Genomic DNA, 22920 nt, shown 5'->3' with positions numbered 1-22920 from the left:
GCAACTCAGGCAGGAATTAATGTTGCAGTTTTGAGGCAGAATTTGCTCTTCAGGAAACCTCAATTATTGCTCTAAGAGCCTTCAGCTTAATGGATGAATCATGGCCCACATTACCGAGGGTAATCTCATTTACTTACAGCCAACCGATTATCACTGTTAACCACGTCTGTAAAAAACCTTCACGGCAACACCTAGACTAGTGTTTGATTGAATAACTGGGTACTATAGCCCAGCCATGTTGACATAGAAAGCTAACCATCACAACGAACAACAACAGAAGTGCAAAAATATGCTACATTAGGATTAAATTCCGTAAGAGAAGTGGAATGAAAATACAATTTCAAGGCATAAAAGGAATAATGCAACATTTTTTAATAGCATGAATATCAAATCTTTTAAAAGAATATTTTAAAACACGTTACATCTTTGCAAAATTTTTAACTTATGATGAAAAATCAGATGCCAACATAAAAGGATGCAAAGGACATAGTATTGATTATCAATATTCCTTTAGGGTTCATGCAAGCAAAAGGTTTGAAGACAAGCTCTAGGGCAATGGAGTGTAGGGAAACTTAGGAACTCAGTCAGCCTGTACTGTACAGACGTATTAGCTGTGTGACTTTAGGACAATTACTTAAATGGAGGTCCTTGGTTTGGAGGTGGTTGTTTTAACGTGTTATAATAATAGCACCTACTTTATCCGGTTTGGGAGATTAACTGAGATAATATTTGCAAAGCACTTAGCATTGCTAAGAGTAACTCCTCAACAAATGCTCTTATTATTATTCAGCAGGTAACATTTGCAGAATGTAATCCACCAAGACCTATAATGCAAGAGCTCACAATACCTGGCTTGTCCCACCAGACGTGCCTTTCTCTGGTTCTCCTTCCAGGTCAAACCCCAGTGTTCCATGGGTAGACACTAAAGGACTGGTCCTTAATCCCAGCCTCAGCTCATAATGTATGGGTGCTCTATTGGAATCCTCAGATTTCTTCAGCATACATTGAACATTAGTTCTCTCTCCTGTACTGGATACATAGTGCAACCAGGCCTCTTCCTAATGGTTGCTCTTGTTCCTTAAAAGATCTCTACTCACCATGACCTTAAAGCTCCTTTGCTGAGCTATTCAATTATGAGAGAGCTTGCACACTTTAAAAACAATTTTTTTCCAGCTCAAATGATTTTGTTTGTCTAGAGGAGCTGTTAATGCTTTCAGGTGGTGTGCAGTAAATGATCACTCCATTTCGACTGTCATCTTTGCAGACTGAGCATGTTTACTTTGATGATTCCTTTCCAGATTTTTCCTGACCTTTATCAAGTGTGCTGTTCTTCTCCAAACTCTTGATTGTCAGCCAAATTGTAGTTCTGTGAACTCCCTGGGGCTGCCACTCCCTCACAGGTCAAATTTTCCCTCTCAGGCCTTCTACCTATAAAAATGAGAAACTATTGAACTATCCAACTATTTTCTGGAATTTTGTCTATTCATCCTAATAGACACTTTTACTCATACTAAATTATTTCTCCAAATTTAAGATTTGCTGTATTGTCAAGTTGAGCCCAGGAAATAGGCCTCTTCAAAGAGAGAACACGCAAAATATCACTTATTTTGATTTCATCAAAGATTTCTGTCAATTTGATCTTCATAGGGCATGGATTTTCTGAATCAATCTTGTTCATTTCCCTATTTAAATTTTAAAATTAAATCTTTTTTTAAAAAATTGCTTGAGTAATAATGCACTTTGGAGAAACTTCAGAGAAATGGAACAAAGGGGGAAAAAATCACATTTCCATCACCCAAAGACAACCATTGTTAACATTTTTGGATCTTTGAGCGAAAAACAAATCACCTCCCCCACTACATACACACACACACACACACACACACACTTTAAAAATAAAGGAGGAGAGAAAAAAACAGATCCCAATGTGACTTTCTGACTTTAAACCTTTGCAAACATTTGCACTTATTACCCCACAACCTTCATTTCCTTAGGCCACCAAAGAGAACAAGAGGCTTTCTGAGCAGGCTGAGCTGGTCTTAACCTGACCTCCTACTAATGAAATGCCCAATCTCGTCTCTCACTTTTGCTAACCAGACGGGCCTCCTACCGTGTCTGTCCTTTAGATGGCAGCACGATCTCTAACACTTTACTGCCTTTTTTCCCCGAGGTATACAATTCTCACAATCAAAAAGAACTTTAAAGTCGAACTATCTGAAGGAGTGCTGAGGAGTTGGAGAGAAGTTGAGAGCGGACGGAAGTCGTTGAAGGTGAAGATGTGGAAAATGAAGAAACCAGAAGCTGTCTGTGGGATCAAATGTTTCCAGCTACCACATCTATGCCAAAGACAGCACAAGTGGATTATTGTCATCACATCCCACTCACTTGCAAGATTCTGACTGACAAAATTTGCTTGTTCCTTCACTCATTCATTCAATACATACTTATAGACTTCTCACTGTATGCCAGATACAGTAGGGTAATAGACAGTACTAGACAGGAGTACTGAGTACTAGTACTACCAGGGTAGTAGCTAGCACTAAACAAAAGTATTGTCTAGCAGTAGGGTGGTAGACACGGTAGACACTGGGATACAGAGATGGATAAAACAGATCGTTCTCATTTACTTATTCTACCCTCATTGATCTTATATTCTAGTGGAGATAAACAATTAAAAAGTAAACAAGGAAAAAAAATTTTTCTATGTGTGGTGATGGATAGACTTATTGTGGTGATCATTTTGCAACATAAACAAATATCAAATCCTTATGTCATATGCCTGAAACTAATACAATGTTATACGTCAATTACACCTCAATAAAAAAAAGTAAACAAATAAGTATACAATATAAATTTAAGGAGTGATAAGGTCTATGAGGAAAAATGAAACATGGTAAAGGTTAGAAAGGGTAAAGAGAGTGGCCATATTAGACAAGAGTGTCAAGGAAGGTTTTTCTCTGGAGGTGCTATCGGAGCAGAGACCTGACGAAGCAAGCAAGAGAGTGAGTTCCTGAAATATCTGAGGGAAAGGAAGGCAAACGCCGTTGTGTTCACACATCCTTGACTTGTCTGAGGAAAAAGAAGAAGCCAGTGTGGCTGGAACAGGGTGAGCAAAGAAGGAGCAGCCAAAGAGATGAGGCCTTATAGGGCCTTGCAGGCCAAGGAAAAGGTGCTGGGTTTTATCGTAAAGTTTATGGAAAGCCTTTTGAAGGTTTTGAACAGAGAAGTAACGGGGTCTAATTTCAGTTTTAAAGGGATGACTCTGGCTCCTGCATAGAGCGTATCCTGGGTTTGGGGTTGGGGGAGGCAGTAGTGGAAGGAGAGAGGCCAGTCAGGAGGCTGTTGCAAAAGCCAGTGGCAGGATGGTGGTGGCCTGTAGTGGAGGAGGGGACGGAGAGCCAGAAGACTGAGGGACGATTTGTTTCCTGGGAGAGCCAAGAAGGGTGTGGCAGGGAGGGGCCAATAGTTCTGTTCCGGGCAGTTGAGTGTAAGTCTCTATTAGTGGTTCTATTACAGATATCAGGTAGGCAAATGGATACACAAATTAAAGCTCAATGGAGAGGTCAGAAGCGGAGGAAACATGGGAATCCTGTATATGTAGGTAATATTTATAACCAACTAGCTGAATAAGATCACTCAGGGAGCAAGAGTGGATAAAGACCCAGGGACAGAGCCCTGGGGCACTCCAACATTTGAAGGGACCAGCAAACTAGGAAGATAACCCCAGCAATCAGGTGTTCCAGAAGTTGGTATCTCAGTAAGGAGGAAGTGATCAACTTTGTCAAAAGCTCCTGAGATTTCAAGTAAATGAGTACCAAGAACTGATCACTGGTTTTAGCAAGATGAATATCACTGAAAAAGAGAATACCAGGCAAAGGACATTGAGTAAAGAAATCCTGTTGAGGAGTTCTAAAAAGAGGAACAGCGCAATGAGGGAGAAAGTGGAGAGAGATGAGGGTTCTAGGAAAAGCTTTTAAAGATGGGAGATATTTCAGCACACTTGTGTGCTGGTAGAGATGATGCAGGAGAGAGAAGGAAATAATTCAGGAGAAAGGGGAAGGATATTTGCAGGAGCAGAACCAAGTGAGGAGGAAAGCCACTGCCCAAGTGGAGGGAAGGGCCTCAGAGAGAAGCTGGGACAGCGGCTCCAGAAAGGGAAGCACAGTTGACAGACCAGAATCTGGACCCTATACAGATGCAGTGGCCGGAAGATGAGGGAGTTCTCTTCAAATTGCTTCCATCATCTCAATGAAATAAGTAGCAAGATTATCGGCCAAGAGTGAGGTGGGGTAGGGAGTGTTGAAGGTTTAAGGAGCAAGGAGCAAGTCTGAAATTTCCTCTTTGGAATGGGGAAGGTGAATTCGTCAGGGAGAATACAACAAGACTTCTGGAAAGTTCAATAGGCTTACTTGAGGTTTGAGGTCACAGAGTGAAAATGGTACCTGTCAGCACATGTTTAGCTTTTTGACTAGTCACATGAAAACGGATCAGGAGGGTCCCCTGGTTCTCCACAGGCCTCTCTTATCACTCCTCTGGTTTCCTCACTTCCTTAACTTTCTCTCCCCTCCCCACTAACACAAGGGTCAAAATGTAGTGTTTAAAGGAACTTTCTCTGCCACCTTCTCTTATAGCTAGGCACTTGCCCTCTCGATAATTTCATTCACTCTCTGACTTCAGCTATCTTCTCCCAAATCTAGATCGCAATCTCTACCTTCTGTCCAAACGGAAATGTCCGTCTCCTGGACATCTCCATCTGAATCTTCCACTGACTCACAATGCTCAGCAAGCACTACAGCGAGGGACTGGGCACAACCACCATGCAGCTCCACAAAGCCTGCTCTTCATAAAATGCTCTATTTCATTTCATTTCCTCCACCCAACCTCCAAGACAAGAGGCCTTAGAACTATCTTCAATGCCTTTTTCAGTTTTCTTTATTCCCCTATGTCTAAGCAGTTGCCAAGAATTTCTATCAATTCCACTCCCATATTGCCTTTCAAATCTAATTTTAGAATCACTACCCTCATTTATGCTGCTGTTTCTCCTTAAATCTACTAATTTCTACGGTAACTATTATCTTCTTTAAGAAGGGTTTGCTAGTAGTCGCTCGCTGCCCAAAAACTTTAAGGTATCCCTAATAAAGCTTAAAATCCTTAGCCCAGAATTCATATTCTTCCTCAATTTATCACAGTAGACTTTTCCAGCTCTTACCTCCCCTTACTCCCATCCATGGTTGCACAGAATTCCAAACTCTGAGCAGTGCTTCCTCCTACTTTTCCCCCATGGCAACACTCTGGCGCTTACCAATATCCCTGGGGGCATCTACAGTCCCCAGCCCCCTTTGCAGTAAGAACAGAGCCAAGTGATCGGTTCTGCTCATGAAATCTATCACTTCTAGACTGAAGCAGTTGAGAGCCAAGTGCCTCCTCTCCCTCTTTCCTCGCCTGCCAGTCATCTTGGAGGGCACAGGTTCCAAATGGCACAGCTACAAGACGGAGGAAGATTGCCTGACCCATATCAGACTTTTTGTGAGTGAGAAATAAACATATTTTGTTATGCCACTAGGATTTGGGATTTGCCTAATGAAGCAGCCAGTATTACTTACTCCAACGGTCTATCCCTGCGCCTTTGTTTATACAGATGCCTTTGCTAAAATCCTTTTGCTTTCTTCCTGTCCATGATTTCTGGCTATTCAAATCTTCTCATCCTTAAAGGTTGCACTTCCCAAACTCTGGCGTGTAGATTGGCTGGTCCATGAAGAAACTGTACCAAAGTCAAGGAGCCGGGGGAAGAAAAACGACAACGTAGTGAGATTCCATAAAAGCAAATGATTGAACTTAAAAGTACTCTCCTTGGGCTGAGATAACTCTTTTCATCTTCAAGTGCCTTCTTTTATAAAATAATGGTGGTATTAAGCGGGAGAAGGAGGTCCCTAGCCCCTCTACCCCCCATCATTTGGCAAAATAAAGTTTGGCATCTGAGTTTTGTTTCCAATGTTGTTTTCTAGAAGTTATCACTTTATAGTATTCCCAAGTCTGGAAAGCACTACTGTAAAGCATAAGTCAACTTGGCCGGGTGGCCTTCCATTATCCCCCCAGACCCAAAAGGACTCTGATGTCATTTATTTTGCTTTGAGGCTTCACCCTTTCAGTGTATCTCTCTCCTCCTGGAGAGGAAATCCCTTCCGTGATCAACAAAGTGATCTTTCATTATTATCCATACCAAGCAGCTCAGAAAAACGTATGCTGATACAAATGAGAAAACTGAGATCTAGAGAAATGAAATTACTTGGAATTTAGAATTTCTAACATTTACTGAGTGCCAGACATTCTTCTAAGCATTTCACATATATTTACTGATTTCATCCTCAGAGCAAACCTATCTGGGTATGTTACCATCACCATAGCAACTTTGGAGAAAGATTCTGCAGCCTGCCCAAGGTCAAACAGGTAGGAAGTGGTCACTTTGAGGTTAGAATCCCAGTAGCCTGGCTCCAGAGCCCATGCAGGTAACCTCTACTCTCCAGGAGAAATGGGGATGTGACTGTTTAAAATGCAAGCCAGGTCTCCAAGTTCTCTGCTGGCACTCTTTTCTTCCATAGAAGACCAGAGCTGCGAAATCATTTTTTCTACAGTCTATTTTTTAAAGTATTTATAATTTCAAGTAACTTTATCAGAGGATTCAACCTCTTTTGTAATGTTCGATCAGTACTTCAGCATAATTATTTCAGATTTCCCAGTCTACATTTTAATTTTCTCCATACATCTGTTTAGCTGTAGGGTTTTCCTGTTTCAATGGAAAAGGTATTTCTTTTCCACCTATTCCCCGAGAAAAAAAGTAAATTAAATTAAGTTATCGAACATTGTTCGGGCAACTGTGACAGAAACTCAATAAGGTAGGAAATAAGCCAATAACATCAAGCTTCCTTCATTAAGATTTTCAATGCCTATTTGGTCAGGCTTAAATAAAACTGGATTCATCTGACAGCCCTGGATTTTAAACGCAGTGGGTCTCCCCTACAGGTTGAATCCTCTGGATGGTAGGTGTGCCATTTCACATTTTAAAAGTCCAAAGAAAATTTTGGATTTCAAAGACAAGGAAAACACCAGTGCTACAAAAAATCAAGAAAAGAGTGACTGTCCTATCAAAGAGGCCCAAGCTATTTTATCTTAAGGGGGTTTCATATTTTATTCACCTGAGGAAGTCCCTTTTAGAAATCATAGGAAAATTTTATCATTGGACAGCCCTAACATGACATCATTTCCCTAAATATGGATCATAGTGGCCAATATGTATCAAAAGTATATTTTATTATAAGAAAAAATCAGCAAATGTTTAGAGAAAGTCTAAATTACCTGAATTTACACACTTCCTCAATGTCAGTGTGGTAAATATCCCTATTCCCCTATATCAGTGATGGTCCCGAGATGAAGACTCATTTTACACCAGAGAGTGCTCCCAACTCTCTGCCTGCAGACTCCTGCCCAAAAGCCTACTTGCCGCCTCCTCCATGTTTTTCTTCCAAGGACCCATTTTGCAGCACCAATGACTCGCCCTGGGGCTAGCACAGGAGATACCTTGGAACTTTCCTGTTCTCCATTCAGGAGTACAACCCTGACAGCTGAGCCCATAATTTTTAACAACAAAGAGGACCCCTCTTGTAGACCTTTCAGCTTTGATCACATATCAGCTGCCCCTGAATGCCAGACTCACATGGAATTGGGGACCCGGTGTCTTCTCCCATAATACACATCACCTCTCCATTGAAAGACTCCCCCTGCCCCCAGCTACAGAAGATCCAAAAGCATTCGTATTTTGTAGAGAGGGTGACAGACGTCACTATAACCCAAGTAGGCTTCTCGCCTCTCAGTGAGGTTGTTGAACGTCTCTTCTTTAAGAAATATGTTCTTACACTTACTAGGGAGCTGGGGCAGGCTGTCACATACTTTTACAGAAAGATAAAATATTATATTGCCCTATTAAGGAGATATTCTACCAACGGATATATGTGTCACTAATTTGTTTTTTAAAGATTTTATTGTTCCTTTTTCTCTCCAAAGCCCCCTGGTACATAGTTGCGTATTTTTAGTTATGGGTCCTTCTAGTTGTGGCATGCAGGACGCCACCTCAGCATGGCCTGATGAGCGGTGCCGTGTCCGTGCCCAGGATCTGAACTGGCGAAACCCTGGGCCGCCAAAGCGGAGCACCGCGAACTTAACCACTCGGACACGGGGCCAGGCCCATGTGTCGCTAATTTTTAAGAGGGCTTTTTATTTTGTTCAAAGTCACCATCTACACTGATGTTAACCTAATACGTAAACAAAGCAACAACTTCTAGAAATATGTGGGGAAATTCCCAGAAATACACACATCCAGTATTCTACACAAACACATGGTAAATACAACTATATTTACTAAAAACAGATGATATGCCATTTTTCAGTCATCAAGAAGCATTTACAAAATTCAACTATATACTAAGTGAAAAAGAAAACCTCATAAAGCAGAAAGTTCAAAACAACTCCAGACCACAGTTATTGATCATAATGAAACAACAGGAGAAGTTAATAACTAAAGTAAAAACCAAAGACTTGTCAATTTAAAAGCATTCGCCCAAATAACTTCCAGGTGATGATATTTTTAATTATAATATCAGAAGAGGTTTTTGGTATGCATTTTTTAGGCCAAAGCCTACATTTCAGATGTAAACTTTTCAAGGCCAACATTATTCACTATTTACAAAGAAATGTCACCATGGCTAGCCACAGACCTTCCCATGGTTTAATTATTTCCGTTAAAATTAGTTTGGTTTCCATAGAAATCTCCAACAGCTGACCCTTAAGAGGAGCCTGCAGGGGATAGATATATATATGTTATTGCAGACTTTAGGATACATCCAGGATGAGCCTAAAATATGAACTCAGACCCTGTGGTAAGTCCTATTACAAATTCATGACCTCTTTAAAGTGTGTGTTTAAAAGAAGAATCCCCAACTTGAGTGACTTTCTGCTAACTCACACCATTTCTCCCAAATGGTATTACGATCAAGAAAATTGCCTCTAACTCACTCTAAGATAATTTCCCTACAGCATGCTCTTCTAAGCGCAAAGAAACTCATTTAGGCTGTTAATTAAATCTGTCCCCCAAAGATGAGGCAAAGAACATGCAGTGCAATTCTAAATATACCCTCCACGTCCTTCTCAACACCTAAAATATTTTAACATTTCTAAAAGACATACTTACATAGAATCAGCGAAAAATACGGAAGTATTCCTTATTCTCATTCTGAACAGGCCTCCAGAATCAAAAATAAGAGGAACACAACAAACTGAAAAAGAATGGAAGAAAACTATATGATTTAAGGGTCAAATAAAATTATTCTGTGGGCACTTAAAAGCTCAGGCATTTTCAACAGGCTGAGAGATTATTTTCTATAAAGGAAAACATATGTTATCCATACAAATCTTTTCACTAAACCCCAAAGTCCCATCGATTCGCTGGCTATAAAAATTCTACATATGGAAAGAAGGTTTAAAACCACTGAACTTGAAATTCAACGTATGCACATAGACATATGCACATAATTTCCTGGGTGTACAACTTTAAGCAGCATGTAAAATGCCTTTGTGGGTCTTACTTTTTTCAATGTTAAGTGATACTGAGTTTCAGAGCAACAGTTTCATGCCTGGGTTTATACTTTAACAGGATTTCTTATTTTCTCTGGCCACACACAGTTGGAGGAAATTTAATTTGGCCCTAAGAATCTAAGCATGAGACACTAGTGCTTTTATGTACCTCTCAAATAAACTGTACCACCACAAATTTAATCATCTGTAGATCCTTCTACATCAAGGGATTGGGCCCCTGAATAGCCTAAGTGGCAGAGGGGAAAGACGCAGAGGACTCGAAATCAAGTACCTTCACCACGCAGCAAGTGGCTCTGTGATTTAAGGCTCCTAATGATGCTAAATGATACCTCGTCTGTATTAAACGAGAAGAAAGATTTCTTCCCTGCTACCCTACAGGTTTGTTGCAACAGAAGACATGAGAAAATGAAGGGTCAACACTCCAGAAGCGCAGGCTCTCTGCTAGGCACCAGGGAAGTAATGATGAATAAGACATGGGTCCTACCTTGTAGACTTGTAAGAGCTTCCTACATTGCAAAGCACGATGTACACGAAGAGCATCATCATGGACCACTTGCCCCCAAACAAGCGTAACTCCCCTCCCCCAACAACGGTCAAGGAATCTGATTCACAGTTTGGATCACTCTGCTCCTCGGTCTGAAAGGCTTTTCTCCAGAATTCTCCAGGACTCACTGCCTCATCTTCCCAGCCACTCACCAGCCCTCACCCTTCTCCCAGGTCTCGACTTGGACCACACCTTCTCAACAAAGCTGCCCCGACACTCAATTATTTTGTTAATTTTTAAATTTAATAATTTGATATGAATTGTTTATATAAGTTTAATACCTTAATTAACTATTTTGTTAATTATTTTTGTAACTGTAGATTTGGGGGTTTTGGCTGTGTTTTGCAATGCAATCCTATTGTTTTAATTTGTGCCTATTTAAAATGCTATTATTTTTATTTATTTAACTTTTTATTGGGGCGGTTTTCAAACATGCACAAAAGTAGAGCAAAGAGGTTAATGAACCCCCACATACTTGTCACTGTGCTTCAACACTTAACACATCGCCTCCTTGTTTCAGCTATAACCCCTTCCTGAGGCCCCGGCCCAATTCTAGACTATTGTAAAGTAAATCTTAGACATTTTTCACCATAATAGCTCTGTATACTTTACCATAATACATCTGTATATATCTCTAAATGATAAAGGCTTTCTGTTATTAAAAAAATCACAATTACATCATCACACCCAAACCTCACACTCTGTTTAAAATCACAGAACCCCCGGCACATCCTCCCTCTGTACTTCATTTTCTCTATTGCCTTGTTGCTGACTGCCTTACTATACATTGTACTTATTTATTCACGTCTGTCTCACCCACTAGAACATAACCTCCCTGAGTGCAAGTATTTTGTCTGTTTTGTTCCCTGCTGTATCCCCAGTATTTATAAAGGTGCCAAACCCATTCAAGGCCCTCAATAATTTGTTTCTGAATAAATGAACCCATCGAAGTCAAAAGAACAGCTTGGATGCATATTATGAACTTAAGGCAAGACTCTATCCTGACTGGAAATGTCCGCTAAGCTTTTGACAGGAGCAAGATTGCAGACTATGCAAATTTGCTCTTTCCAAGGAAAGCTGAGATACTGTATTCCTATGTAATTGCTCAACAGTGTATTCACCCCGATGTTACCCCCAAAATATCGCACATCTGTGAGCTGCCAGGCTGCCTTCTCTATGAGGAAACCAGTAGGGCAGCAGCTAAGAGCAAATCCTTAGGAATCAATTCAAGCTGGATTAATATCTAAGTTCTACTGGTTACAGGACCTTCAGTAAATTAAGTAACCTGAGAGTCAATGTTTTCATTTCTAAAATAAGGTAAAAGAGTGAAATGAGAGCATCTGTGTAAAGCATTTAGCACAATTTCTGGCATTTTGCAGCAGTCAAAGCAGCATAATGATCAAGAATGGAGTCAGACTACCCGGGCCAGAATCCCAGCAATGCCATTGACTCCGGGATCTTAGGCAAATTTTTAAGCTTTCTTTACTTCTATTTCCTCATCTATAAAATGGAGAAAATAGGGAGCTGGCCTGGTGGCGTAGTGGTTGATTTCACGTGCTCCACTTCAGCAGCCTGGGGTTCACAGGTTGGGATCCGGGGCACGGACATACGCACCACTTACTAAGCCACCCTGTAGTGGCATCCCACATATAAAATAGAGGGATGTTAGCTCAGGAACAGTCGTCCTCAAGCAAAAAAAGAAGAAGATTGGCAACAGATGTTAGCTCAGGGCCAATCTTCCTCATCAAAAAATAATAATAATAAAATAAAATGGGGAAAATATTAGTACCTACCTCATAGAGTTACGACGATTAAAAGCATTACTCCCTATCAGGTGCTTAGAACCTCATCTAACACATTATAAATTCTCAATAGGTGTTAATTATTCATTAATTTTAACTATGCATGTCATTCCTCACTTTTCCCAACATATTTCCAAGCCAACTTTCCATATTCCACAACCCCAGACATTACTCACTTAACAGGATATTAAAATTAACATTTCCACTGAGATCGCAAGAAATAACAATTGTAAAACTTCAAAAAGAGATGCCAGGTGATCATACCCAAAATTTACAAATGAAAACTCTCAGAATTGGTTTCCCATGAGGAAGAGAGCCAGCTTTAAACATCTATCAGGCCTGGAGAGAGTGAAGCCAACCAGCCACAGAAAGCTCTTACCCTCTAACGAGGAACACATCTAGAGAGTGGCGGAGGATGGAGAGTAACTGAAGAACCTGACCTTGCTTCCCTTTAGAGACCGCTAGTTCCTTCCCACCTGCTCCAGACCAAGCTACGGTGGAGAAAGGAGCCCATAGGAGACCCTGGCTAAAGGATAGATGAGAAAGAGTCTTATCTTTGAATGAAGACTGAAATGTAATGAATACATTAAACTGAACACTTGTAAATACAGAATTGGGACTGCGTGTATGCAGCCTCAAGTAGGAAAGTCAATTTACTCAGGGCAAGCAGAAAAGTCACAGCCCTCAAGGGTTCTCATCCTGAGGCAAGGGGATTTTACCCCACTGAATAAATTATACAGGGTCAGTAGGAGACAAAAATAAATCTGTGTTTAGTTGACATCTTACGTATTTGCTTACTGAACATACAAGCTATCTTTAAGTCGCACTTGCCTCCTGTGTCCCACCATCCCTGCATGTGGTTTAGGAATGCCCCGGTAACCCTCACCCTACCTGCGTGCTCTCAACCTCCATCTCCATCTAACCACAGCAGATCTTAGACTCACTTTATGTCATGTCCACCATAAAGCTTTAGCCACCCAAAGCTCCCCTCTATTCCAGCAGAGGGCATATGCACATGCCTCATTGTCTGCACATATGCATCCCTCTGTTTGCAATGTCCTTTCCCCTCTTCTGCACCTGGTGAACACCTACAAGACATCATCAACAAGGGCATCACCCTAGTGGACCCTTTCCCAATCTTCTTCAGATAAATTTACCTCTGCCTCCCAGAGGCATGTTGTATGTGTCCCCATTACATTTTTTTTTAAAGATTTTTATTTTTTCCTTTTTCTCCCCAAAGCCCCCTGGCACATAGTTGTATATTCTTCGTTGTGGGCCCTTCTAGTGGTGGCATGTGGGACGCCGCCCCAGCGTGGTTCGACGAGCAGTGTCATGTCCGCGCCCAGGATTCGAACTGACGAAACACTGGGCCGCCTGCAGCAGAGCGCGTGAACCCAACCACTCGGCCACGGGGCCAGACCCCCCCCATTACATATTTTTTATACTGCATTGGGTGGTGTGACCACCTCACTGGGCTGAAGGATCCATAAGGGCAGGGTCTTCTTCATCTAGGTAGGCTCATTAACTAGCGCTGAAAAGGCTCAATCTGTGTTGACTGAATTCAAATAAGGCATTTTGTCTTATTCATAATGTTTAAGTAGTTCTTTTCATAATCTTTCCAGTCATTTTTCATCTTTAATATTTCATACCCGATATAAATCAAATATTTCCAAGTACAACATCATTACATTTGATTTCTGGATGAAACACAAAATCTTCTAAAAATGAAGATCTTCTAGAAGAGTCAGATAGCAGTGAAGAGTTCCATTTCAGAAGACTTTGTCATCCGTTTCTTTTCTCACGGCTGGGGAAGAGCTCCACCAACAAGGACCTCATGCCCGCAAGAGTCTGATGCGACGGTCCTTTCCATTTGGAAGGCAGCACATGCTTCCCCTTCCTCTCAGACTTTTGTCCAGAAGCAACAAAGCAGATAGCCTTTAGATACAGAAAATTTTCTCTGGTTTGTGTTGGGGATCCCTGCACAGATTTCTCTTTCATGTGCCTTCACAGCATTTTCTTGTCTGGCCTTAAAAACCCCTGGAGATACTTCATAAGACTCAACAGACAAAGGCAAGGTCAGCACATTCCAACCTGATTGAAGAAAGAGAACAGATGATGTGCACATTTTTCCAAGGCCACATGTACCTTTTTTCTGCTTAAAGGGTTACCAACTAGGGGAAGTTGAGCCTTTACTAAAAGTGAACAGTTTCCATAAGTCCTGCTAATAGTCAACTGATTAACTCCTAATTTGAAAGGAAGTCAAGACACTGCAACCTACATGATATTTACACTTGCTTTGTCATTGCGGGAAAAAATAATAAATCACTAAAGATAGTTGTATTGAAAAAACAAATATCATTTCCTTTCTGATGTTTCTATATCCTGAGCATGACTTATAACATTTCACACTTGCAGTCCAGTTCTATCAATTCCATATGAGGAAAATTCTCTCCAGTGCTCATAGTTAAGCAACTGAATTCACTCTTTTCCCAAGTGTACCTTTTTTCGGTTTTTTGTTTTTTTAAGATTTTATTTTTTTCCTTTTTCTCCCCAAAGCCCCCTGGTAGATAGTTGTGTATTTTTAGTTGTGGGTCCTTCTAGTTGTGGCGTGTGGGACGCCACCTCAGTATGGCCTGATGAGGGGTGCCATGTCCTCGCCCAGGATCCAAACCAGCAAAACCCTGCCACCAAAGCGGAGCTCACGAACCTAACCACTCGGCCACAGGGCCGGCCCCCCATGTCTACAGTTTTATTATGCAAGTGGTATCTGGCTGTGCACTGATTGCACTAGAGACAGAAACTTGGGGTTGGGAAGGGCAGACAAGGCCAAAAGGTAGAGGAAGAGGGACTGGACAGTGACAGACACTGTTGGCTGTTTACCACATGGTAAGTACTCAATGTTTTCTGACTCTATGTTCTACATGTAGATTCAATGATACAGTAGTGAATGATGTTAATTATCACAGAACACTAAAGCCCAGGAGTGTTATTATTATCAGATACACCAGAACACTGCATAAATGACTAAAAACAAAAGATGAAAGATAACTCCATTACTAGGACATCATTTGCTGGCCCACATATCACCCCCAAGGCCCTTGCCAAAGCTTTGAACACTGACAGTCATTTACAAGTCCCTGATTATGTACTCGAAATTACTAGAAGTTGTAGCATGACTGATGGTATGGCCCCTTCTGCTAGTTATCAAAAGAAAGCAGCACTACAGCCTCCTGGTTCAAACCAGTATTCAGAGATCTTTATTTCTTCTCCACATTTCCCAAAACTCAACAGGGTTGCAGGAAGAAGGGAGAAAGTAGACTTCTGCACTGACACAGTTACCTGGTTTTCTACTCCAACGAGCAGAGCAGAGAGACAGTCTCCGCAAAGTACCCTCTTGCTGGTAAGAGAGGTAAGTATGAGGTAAATATGTTCTATACTAAGGCTGACAGTGATACATCGCTATTTAAGGCATGCCTATGACTCTCACTCAAAGCCCTCAATCATTTTCTCTTTAGAGAGGTTCACCTAAAATGCCCCAACTACAGCTCCCATAAAAGCTCCCACAGCCAGAAGAACAAAATTAAAATGACCCTAGGACTTGAATTTCCTTTCTTTCTCTAAAGGCACCAAGTCCATCACTGCAGTTATTAATTCAGTACAATGGGAGTGGGCATCAGCTTTGTTTCACCTCTACAGTAAATCCTAGGCATAGTGATTTCTATCACAAATTCCACGAGGCAGCTAACTTTTTAAAGGCTTTTTCTGAACCTTGCAAATGTAACTGCCACTTATTTTGCTCCTCGCCACTTTCTCCCTTACTCTTAATAACCTCTCATCATACCCAGGTAATTATGGGCACCTCAGAGTGTGTTACAAACTCCCTACAGGCCCAAGTAAGACATAAATGCCCCCCACATCTCCAGGGCAAAGCCCCACTCTCCCTTCACTTAGGGAACCCCCTTCCAGAACAGATGCTTTCCATTATGGCTGGAAAGGCAAGGACAAGTAATGCATTAAAAGATGTTTTCAATGCCACATCAGTGGCATATCTTTGAGTTATAATAAAAGATCATCTGGAAATCAATCTGTATGATCGGGAGTTGTATTTACTGTAAGGTCTTTTGGGAGACCTAGCACATTTCATGCCGTGATTGTGAATAGAAGTCCAATCCATTAACTTTAGACTAATGCCAGTTGGGAAGCCAAGTGAGAAAACACAGAGGCAGGGACTTTTGAAATAGTTTCCAGCAAGAAGCTCTATTTACTGTTACTTCCCCTCCCAATAGCGAAATAAGGAGAAGGGAAAAGAAGAGAAGAGAAGAAGAGAAGGGAGGAGAGGAGAGGGTGAAAGGAAAGTGCCGGGGGCAGGGGGGAGGGAAGAGAGGAGAAATAAACACAAAGAACAGAGTGATAGGGAGTAGAAAAAGAGAGAATCTCTACACTGTTAAAGGTGGGGGAAGAACTGTGTTGTTGTAGACATCTCTTGGATGCAGAAAGCTTGGTTAACATTGGACTAATGCTCTGTATAGTAAGAAGACTCTTTATGGAAGTTGGTGGTAGAAATTGTCTCTGGAGCTACCCCATCTTGACATGGCTTGCTCAGCATGTGAATCTGTGATTTGGGAAATGAATTCTAATGATATGCTTTTGATTTTCTGAGTCAGCTGCCAGTGCCTCTGCTCAAGGTGAGGTGAGAACACCTAGTTGTCATGGCTGCACCCTGGGATCCCTTTTTGACAGGTGCATATTATTTACTGCTATAGTTAATGATCCTCTAAGCACTATCTCAGCACCCTATTTTCCACTTCTGGACATTTCTAATAAAAGCCTTTCTCATGTTCATCTTACAGGTTTGCAAAGGCCAACTGATATTTATTATATATATATCCTATTTCTAGGAATATCTTCCCGCTTTATAATCTTAATACACAGTGGTCAGTGCTCCAAGGTGTCGTCAAAACAAAGATGGGGTCATTATATGGTTTGATGGAAAGGAAAGAGAAGCCTCCAGAAAGTGTCCTTCTTCACATCACAAAAAATCCCCTTTAAGAGGACCTTGGCATAAATGCCTTTATGTTACTAAAAGCAGAAACGTTTATATTTCTCCTTGAGGAATTGGACTGCTTTTATCCAACAGACACTCTGAATTGTGTATCTGATCAAGTTTCCCCCTTTGCATTTTGATTTGATAAAAGGCACAAAACCTCAAGAGAATGCGAAGACAAGTCACAGACTGGGAGAAAATATTTGCCAAAGACACATCTAATAAAGAAATACTATCCAAAACACACAAAGAACTCTCAAAGCTCAACAATAAATAAATGAACAACCCAATTTAAAAGTGGGTAGAAGATCTGAACAGACAACTCACCAAAGAAGATATACAAATGGCAAACAAGCATATGAAAAAGATGTTCAACATCAAATGTCATCAGGAAATTGAAAATTAAAACAATGAGATACCACTACACAACCATTAGAAGGGCCAACATCCAAAACGCTGACAACATGAAATGCTGGTGAGGATGGAGAGCAACGGGAACTCTCACTCATTGCTGGCGGGAATGCAAAATGGTCAAAACACTTTGAGAGACAGTTCATCAGTTTCTTACAAAATTAAACAAACTCTTACCATATGCTCCAGCAATTGTACTCCTTGGTATTTACCCAAAGGAGTTGAAAACTTATATCCACGCAAAAACCTACACACAGATGTTTACAGCAGCTTTATTTACAATTGCCAAAACTTGGAAGCAACCAAGATGTCCCCTAGTAGGTGAATGGATAAATAAACTGAGGGCCATCAAGACAACGGAATATTATTCAGCACTAAAGAGAAATACACTATCAAGCCGTGAAAAGACATGGAGGAAACTAAATGCATTTATTACTAAAGGAAAGAAGTCAATCTAGAAAGGCTGCATACATACTGTGTGATTCCAACTATATGACATTCTGGGAAAGGCAAAACTAGGGAGATAGTAAAAAGATCAGAGGCTGCCAGGAGTTAGGGAGGAGGAGGGTAAATACAATTAAAATTAATTTACTTATTAAATTCATTTATTAAAACAAAATTTATTTTAGATTGGTCGACATCCATTCTCTTTATCATGAAAAGAAAACCAAATAACAAGTAAAATACATCAGGAATTCTAAATTCCATAGCAAAGAAAGCCCTGCCCTGGCATTCTAAGCTTCCTAATAGCTATTGCCTTAGTACATCTTACTACACACCCTGTATAGTGATTACCTCTCCCAAATGTGAGACAGCAAGTTAATGTGATGGTCAGATCCTCCCACCTCAACTTTTTCTGGAGTAAGGATTTTACTTCCTCCTTGACTGGCTGTACTGTTCGTCCTCTGCCCCAGGCTGCTGAGGGAGTGTTCCTCCATGACCGTCCACTGTGCCCGGCACCCTGGAACAGTATATGCCACAGGGCTCTTGACACAAGCATGTCCACTGCCTATTTACTCAGACCTATATCACACTGGTTTTTCAATATATAATTTTGATGTAATTTCAAACCAAAAAAATTGCAAGAAATTCTCTTTATTTCTGCTTTTTCTCCCCAAATACTCCCAGTACATAGTTGTATATTTTCATTGTGGGTCCTGCTAGTTGTGGCATGTGGGACGCCTCCTCAGCATGGCCTAATGAATGGTGCCATGTCTGCACACAGGATCCGAATTGACAAAACCCTGGGCTGCTGAAGCAGAGCACACAAACTTAACCACTCGGCCACGGGGCTGCCCCTATCAAGAAATCCTATATAACTTTCAATCAGATTCCACAATTACTATCATTTGCTTCTTTGTCTCTCATTCTCTCTGTGTGTATGTGTGTATTTCACGAATCACTTGAGAATAAGTTGAGATATCATGCCCCTTTGTGATATATTTCCTAATAACAAAAATTTTGTTATTTTTGTAAAATTATCAAAATCAGGATTCTAACATTGATTCAATACTAGCATATGGTATATTCCATAGATATTTGAGACAGAAACAGAGACTTGTCCAGAAGCCAGGATCACAAACTGCTGTTAGCTCTCATGACTCTTTAGGATTCTTTAATCTGGAACAGTTCTCTAGTCTTTCTTTGTCTTTCAAGACCTTCATATTTTTGAAGAATGCAGGCCAGTTATTATGTAGAATATCCCTCAATTTGGGTTTGTCTAATGCTGCATTAATCATGATGTTTCTTCATGATTAGATTTGGGTTATGCATTTCTTACAGGAATACCACAGAAGTGATATTGGTCCTCCTCAGTGCATCGTATCACAAGGGACATGATACTATTTGTCCCAATATTGGTGATGTTAACTTTGATCAAGGTGATGCTCCCCAGGTTTCTCCACCATAAGATTATTACTTTGCTCTTTGTAATTAATCAGTAATTTTTAAGAACATACTTTGAGACTATGTAAACAGGCAATGCCTCATCAAACTTTCATCATTAGTAACTTCTGATGATTTTTGCCTGAACCAACTATTAAAATGATGGTCGCCACCCTTCTTTATTTATTAGTTGGCAAACTATTATAATGAAAATCTTTTCCTTATTTCCCATTTATTTCTATCAGTATGACTTACAGAGCTTTATCTTATTTAATGGGTTATATCTGTTATTATCATTATTTATTTTGATGCTCAAATTGTCCCAGTTTTGACTAATGAGAGTCACTCAAGCTGGATTCTATATCTTTCTGACATGTTTCCATCATTCTTTGAGTATTTCCTCACTTTTTAGCACAAGACATTCCAGATAAGACTACCTAGAAGAAATGGATAAATTCCTGGAAACATACAACCTACCAATATTGAATCATGAAGAAACAGAAAATCTGAACTGATTGATAGCCCTAGGAAGGAAATTGAATCAGGAATCAAAAACCTCTCAACAAACAAAAGTCAAGGACCAGATGGTTTCACTGGTGAATTCTACCAAATATTTAAGGAAGAATTAATACCAATCCTTCTCAAACTCTTCCAAAAAACAGAAGAGCAGAGAACACTTCCAAATTCCTTTTACAAGGTCAGCTTACCCTGATATCAAAACCAAACAAGGACACCACAAGAAAAGAAAACTACAGGCCAATATACCTGATGAACATAGATACAAAAATCCTCAGCAAAATAGTGGCAAACTGAATTCAACAACACATTAAAAGGACCATACACCACGATCAAGTAGAATTTATTCCAAAGAGGCAAAGATGGTTCAACATCTGTAAATCAATCAACATGATACACAACATTAACAAAATAAATAAAGGATAAAAATCACATGATCATTCATCTCAATAGACACAGAAAAAGCATTTGACAAATTCAACATCCATATGATAAAAACTCTCAACAAAGTGGGTATAGAGGGAACATACTTCAACATAATAAAGGCCCACATACGACAAGACCACTGCTAACATCATACTCAATGGTAAAAAGCTAAAAGCTTTTCTTCTAAGATCAGAAATAGGACAAAAATGTTCACTCTCACCATTTTTATTCAACACAGTATTGGAAGTCCAAGCCAGAGTAATTAGACAAGAAAAAGAAATAAAAGGCATCCAAAATCACCAAGAAAGAAGTAAAATTGTCAATATTTGCAGATGACATGAAATTGTAGATAGAAATCCCTAAAGACTCTACCAAAAAATTGTTAGAATTAATAAATGAATTCGGTCAAGTTGCAGGATACAAAATAAATATACAAAAAAACTGTTGCATTTCCATACACTAATAAAGAAATATCAAAAAGAGAAATTAAGAAAACAATTCCATTTACAATTGCATCAAAAAGAATAAAATATCTAAGAATAAATGTAACTAAGGACGTGAAAGTCCTATACACTGAAAACTGTAAGACACTGATGAAAGAAACTGAAGAAGGCACAAATAAGTGGAAAGATATTCTGTGCTCGTGGATTGGAAGAATTAATACTGTTAAAATGTCCATACTACCCAAAGCAATCTACAGATTCAATGCAATCCCTATTAAAATTCCAATGGCCTTTTTCACAGAGTTAGAACAAACAATCCTGTGGAACCACAAAAGACCCCAAGTAGCCAAAGCAATCTTGAAAAAGAACAAAGCTGGAGGCATCATGCTCCGTGATTTCAAACTATATTACAAACCTATAATAATCAACACAGTATGGTATTAGCATAAAAAACAGATACATAGATCAATGGAATGAAATGGAGAGCCCAGAAATAAACCCACATATATATGGTCAATTAATTTACAACTAAGGAGGTAAGAATATACGACAGGAAAAAGAGTCTCTTCAATAAGAGGTGTTGGGGAAAATGCACAGCCACATGCAAAAGAATGAAACTGGACCCTATCTTACACCATACACAAAAATCAATGCAACATGGATTAAAGACTTGAACATAAGACCTGAAACCATAAAACTTCTAGAAGACAACAGAGGTAGTGAGCTCCTTGACTTCAGTCTTGGTGATAATTTTTTGGATTTGACACCAAAAGCAAAGGCAACAAAAGCAAAAATTAACAAGTGGGATTACATTAAACTAAAAAGCTTCTGTACAGCAAAAGAAACTTCTACAAAATGAAAAGGGAACCTACCAAATGCGAGAAAATATTTGCAAATCATTTATCTGAAAAGGGGTTAATATCCAAAATATATAAAGAACTCATATGACTCAATAGCAAAATAACAAACAAACCAATTGAAAATTGGGCAGAGGATCTGAATAGACATTTTCCCAAAGAAGAGATCCTGTTGGCCAACAGGTTCATGAAAAGGTGCTCAACATCACTAATAATCAGGGAAATTCAAACCAAAACCACAATGAGCTATCACCTCACAGCTGTTAGAACTATTCTCAAAAAGACAACAAATAACAAGTATTGGTGAGGATGTGGAAAAAGGGAAACTCCTGTGCGCTGTTGGCAGGAATGTAAATTGGTGCAACCACTAGGCACTAGGGAGCTTCCTCAAAAAATTAAAAACAGTGCTCCTATATAATCCAGCAATTCTACTTCTGGGTATTTATCCAAAGAAAACAAAAATGCTAACTCAGAAAGATATTTGCACCCCCATGTTCATTGCAGCATTATTTACAACAGCCAAGATATGGAAACAACCTAAGCATCCATCAATAGATGAATGGATTAAAAAAAACTGTGGAATATATATACAGTGGAATATTATTCAATCATAAAAAAGAAGGAAATCTTGCCATTTGCAATGACATGGATGGACCTTGAGGACATTAAGCTTAGTGAAATAAGTTAGACAGAGAAAGACAAATACCTTATGATCTCACTCATGTGTGGAATCTAGAAAAAAAAACTCATAGGTACAGAGAACGGATTGGTGGTTGCCATAGGCAGGGGGTTGGGGGTGGCCGAAAAATGGTGAAGTCGGTCAAAAGGTACAAACTTCCAGTGATAAAATATGTAAGTCCCAGGGGTGTAATGTACAGCATGGCGACTATAGTTAAATAATACTTTATTGTATATTTGAAAGTTGCTAGGAGAGTAGATCTTCAAAGTTCTCATCACAAAAAAAAAAAAAAAAATTATAACTATGCATAGTGATGGATGTTAATTAGACTTAATCGTGGTGATCATTCCCCAATATATATAGATATCAAATCATTAAGTTGGACATCTGAAATTAAAATAATGTTATATGTCAATTATATCCCAATTAAAAATAATTTTTTTTAATTTAAAAAAATGAAAATATGAGTTGTCTTGTTAAGAAAAATAACTTACTTGGGGCCCGCCCAGTGGCATACTGGTTAAGTTCACTCACTCTGATTTGGCAGCCCAGTGTTCATAGGTTCGGATCCCAGGTGCAGATCTACACACAGTTCATCAAGCCATGCTGTGGCGGCATCCCATATACAAAATAGAGGAAGATTGGCACAAATGGTAGCTCAGGGTCAAT

At 39.8% G+C, this 22920-nt stretch overlaps 1 long non-coding RNA gene across 2 annotated transcripts; it reads right to left on the bottom strand.

The window, feature by feature from the left end:
- Positions 1–350: 350 nt before the first annotated feature.
- Positions 351–22920, bottom strand: LOC102148025 (uncharacterized). 2 transcript variants are annotated; one of them, XR_290451.4, is made up of 4 exons: positions 22746–22920; positions 9242–9326; positions 5604–5761; positions 351–1428 (listed from the first exon to the last, which is right to left on the bottom strand). It is a non-coding gene; the product is annotated as an uncharacterized lncRNA (long non-coding RNA). The 2 variants fall into 2 exon arrangements; XR_011439990.1 differs by lacking the exon at positions 22746–22920 and adding an exon at positions 10130–10242.

This window comes from Equus caballus, chromosome 6 (assembly GCF_041296265.1).
Source record: "Equus caballus isolate H_3958 breed thoroughbred chromosome 6, TB-T2T, whole genome shotgun sequence".
NCBI classification, from domain to species: domain Eukaryota; kingdom Metazoa; phylum Chordata; class Mammalia; order Perissodactyla; family Equidae; genus Equus; species Equus caballus.
Note: the sequence above shows the minus strand (reverse complement) of the source record. Positions and strands in the feature narration are given on the sequence as shown.